Source organism: Chlorocebus sabaeus, chromosome 13 (genome assembly GCF_047675955.1).
Source record: "Chlorocebus sabaeus isolate Y175 chromosome 13, mChlSab1.0.hap1, whole genome shotgun sequence".
NCBI lineage: Eukaryota > Metazoa > Chordata > Mammalia > Primates > Cercopithecidae > Chlorocebus > Chlorocebus sabaeus.
In genome coordinates, this window is record NC_132916.1 from 64,786,522 (window position 1) to 64,790,596 (window position 4,075).

Consider the following 4,075-nt stretch of genomic DNA (forward strand, 5'->3'; position numbering starts at 1 on the left):
TAGCTGGGACTATAGGCACCCGCCACCACGCCAGGCTAATTTTTTGTATTTTAGTAGAGACGAGGTTTCACTGTGTTAGCCAGGATGGTCTCGATCTCCTAACGTCGTGATCTGCCTGGCTCGGCCTCCCAAAGTGCTGGGATTACAGGCATGAGCCACCATGCCCGGCCTAAACAGTATTTTAAGAGTACGTGCATGAATGAATTAATAAATCATGTCCACATAAACAGGTTTTATTTTCTGCCTAAGTGACTTATTCTGCAGTATAAGAATCCTGAATGTAAGACAATTTTCCTTATACTCTAAAGTATATTATTTATAGTCACATGAATTTTCCTTTGCTCAATTGTTAGTGAAGATCGAAAACATACCATCACTATTTATATTTTTATAATATCTTTGTACACAGAATAGTTTTTAATTTAATCATCTCATAATTTCCTCAAATCTAAAATAAACAATATTTTATCCCTTCCCAGTTAGTTTTATTTTCTGCCTGAATTATCCAGATAAGGATTGGAAAGTAGCGACCTATTAGTTTGTAGTCTTAAATTCACTTGGGAGTTGAGCAATCCTTTTGCAATAAACTTTAGTTTAAAACTTTTTAATTGACTGTGATAATGTGAAATAGTAACAGAAATACTACCCTTGGGAATGATATTTCTTCCACAGTGCTAGTGACTGACCTGATGTAGTTCATGGATTTTCCATGGTTGATGTAGTTGAGTAAGGGCTATTCCCTTACAAGTAGATCCAGGGTTGAGACTGATAAACTTAGAGTGATACCTTTTTTTTTTTTTTTTGAGACGGAGTCTCACTCTGTTGCCCAGGCTGAAGTGCAGTGGTGCTATCTCAGCTCACTGCAACCTGTACCTCCCCAGGTTGAAGCGATTCTTGGGCCTCAGCTTCCAGAGTAGCTGGGATTATAGGTGTGCACCAACACGCCGGGCTAATTTTTGTATTTTTAGTAGAAACGGGGTTTCACCATGTAGGCCAGGCTGATCTTGAACTCCTGACCTCAGGTGATCCATCCACATTGACCTCCCAAAGTGCTGGATTTACAAGCATGAGCCACCGCACCTGGCAGAATAATACATTCTGAAAGACCATTTCCATACTTTATAACGAAAGTCTAACAAACATATATATAAAAACAGAGTTTTTAAAATGCTGAAAGTGATATTGTTTAATGCCCTGTATTTATTTTCATGGAAATACTGTTTTAGAATACTCACATGTGCCAGGAAAATTCCTTGATGCTTTTTAGTAATTATTTCTTGCAATATAATGCTAACACCCTAAATTAGGTACAATGTCACTATCTTAGGGAGACTAGGGATCAGAGATGTAAAGGAATTTATAGGAAGATAGCAACTGTAGAGGAGCACCGCTCTGATTGCCCCTTCAGGAGAATTCTCACCATGAAGAACAGTGCCTTTAGAATTCCTCCAGCAGTGTAGCTGGAGATATGCTCTGCTCAGGCAGTGTCAGCCAATGTTCAAGTACAGTAGAACACCAGGGTTTGCTCGAGGAAGGATTCCTCTACTGGCAATCTTTGCTTTAGAGCTTGCTCTTGGGTGCTCGACTTTCTCAGATTTGTACCACAGTCTGAGTCTCCTTCTTCCTAGCTGTCTTCTCTTTCTTCCACTGGTATCAGACCTCATCCACAGCCTGAAAGCTCTTCCTGCCCACTCTTACTCCTTCTACTGTTACCTTTCACACGCATTACTCCAAATAAATATCTTCTGCTGCAAACTCTGTTTTGGCATTTTCTTTCCAGAAGATTCAAACTTACGTGGGCAGAAAGAATAATATATTGAAAACATTGAAGAGTTAGTTACTTATTTGGGGTAGATGTAGTGGCTATTAAGCATACCTAGGTTTTTATTCTATTTCTCCCAGTTAGCAATTTAGTCCTTTTGCACTTTAATATTCTTTTTGTAAAAGGAGGACAATTACATCTACATTGGTTGTTGTAAATTTCTTGAATGATGTAATAAAACCTGGCCCTTAGTAGTCTCTCAAAAATGGTAAATATTACCATTTTTGTTTACCATTATTATTGTTAAGAAAGAATATTGTATCGTAAATATTATAAAATAAAATATAAATAGGGCACAGCTGGCTTGAGCACCTGGAAACAAGATGCAGGACCCCAACGCAGACACTGAGTGGAATGACATCTTACGCAAAAAGGGTATCTTACCCCCCAAGAAAAGTCTGAAAGAACTGGAAGAGGAGTCAGATGAGGAGCAGCACATCCTCCAGCAGTCAGTGGTGAAAACATATGAAGATATGACTTTGGAAGAGCTGGAGGATCATGAAGATGAGTTTAATGAGGAGGATGAACGTGCTATTGAAATGTACAGACGGCAGAGACTGGCTGAGTGGAAAGCAACTAAACTGAAGAATAAATTTGGAGAAGTTTTAGAGATCTCAGGGAAGGATTATGTTCAAGAAGTTACCAAAGCTGGCGAGGGCATGTGGGTCGTCTTGCACCTTTACAAACAAGGAATTCCCCTGTGTGCCCTGATAAATCAGCACCTCAGTGGACTTGCCAGGAAGTTTCCTGATGTCAAATTTATCAAAGCCATTTCAACAACCTGCATACCCAATTATCCGGATAGGAATCTGCCCACGATATTTGTTTACCTGGAAGGAGATATCAAGGCTCAGTTTATTGGTCCTCTGGTGTTTGGCAGCATGAACCTGACAAGAGATGAATTGGAATGGAAACTGTCTGAATCTGGAGCAATTATGACGGACCTGGAGGAAAACCCCAGGAAGCCGATTGAAGACGTGTTGCTGTCCTCAGTGCGGCGCTCTGTCTTCATGAGGAGGGGCAGCAGTTCCGAGGGTGACTGAGGCTACAGCTGCTATCAACATGCCGAACTTTCTTGTGACAAATTGTCTGGATTTTTTAAAAAAGGAAAAAGCAAGAATGAATCCTTCTGTTTTTTAGTTTTGTATAAATTATGTTTCAAATCTTTACATTTTAGAAATAATCATTGCTGGAAATTCTGTTAAATATTTTGGAGCTCTTTTTTTTAATTAGAGTATTTCCTCTAAAAAAATTAAAACAAGCCATTTGTATGGCAAATGTCTGTTTTCCTCATTTATATTTTAAGCCATAAAACCTAGTCACTATTTTTTGACATATAACTATAAAAAATTTAGTTTTAAATGTGAATAAATTATGCAGTGGAAAATTGCAAACTAAGCCTTATAGATACATTGTTTATTTTTATTTTATAAAGAGAGCAATGAGATTATTAACTCAAAATACAGGAATGCCCTCTAGGACAAAAGAATCTTAGTATTTATTGAAGAAACAGACAATTTTTGTGAAACATTCCCGTATCGAAGCAATAACTGAAAGGTTCCAGTTTCCTGCCATATTTGGTTAAATGTGTTTCCTTGCTAAAATTGTTCATCTCAGACTGTTAACTAATTTTTTTTTTGAGATAGAGCTTTGCTGTGTAGCTGAGGCTGGAGTGCAGTGGCACAATCTCAGCTCACTGCAACCTGCGCCTCCTGGGTTCAAGCAATTTTCCTGCCTCAGCCTCCTGAGGAGCTGGGATTACAGACGTGCACCACCATGCCTGGCTGATTTTGTACTTTCAGTAGAGTTTCATCATGTTGGCCGGGCTGTTCTCAAACTCCTAACCCCAAACTCGGCTTCCCAAAGTGTTGGGATTACAGGTGTGAACCACCGTGCCTGCCCTGTTAACTAATTTTGATTTGTAAGAGGACATTGAATTAATTTTTTTGGAAATATATAAGCATACACAAATAAACTGTATCTCAATCAATAAAAAAAATAAAATAAAATAAAATATAAATAATAATATATATTTAAGGATTGATTCTAGTTTTAAAATTTAAACATTTCTTCCCCCACAAACTATGTCTTTTCTATGCTCCATACCTCTTCCCAGCATGTCTAATTAATGATTTAGACTTTATATTTAACAGATTATTATTTTCCAGATGAGACATTGAGTTTATATTGCCACACAATGTTTGAATTGGTGATATACTGTAATGATATTCAGCTATCTGCATAGTAATTGAT

At 37.9% G+C, this 4,075-nt stretch overlaps 1 pseudogene; it reads left to right on the forward strand.

The window, feature by feature from the left end:
* Window positions 1-2,101: 2,101 nt before the first annotated feature.
* Window positions 2,102-3,836, forward strand: LOC140713168 (phosducin-like protein 3 pseudogene; annotated as a pseudogene).
* The last annotated feature ends 239 nt before the right edge of the window (window positions 3,837-4,075 follow it).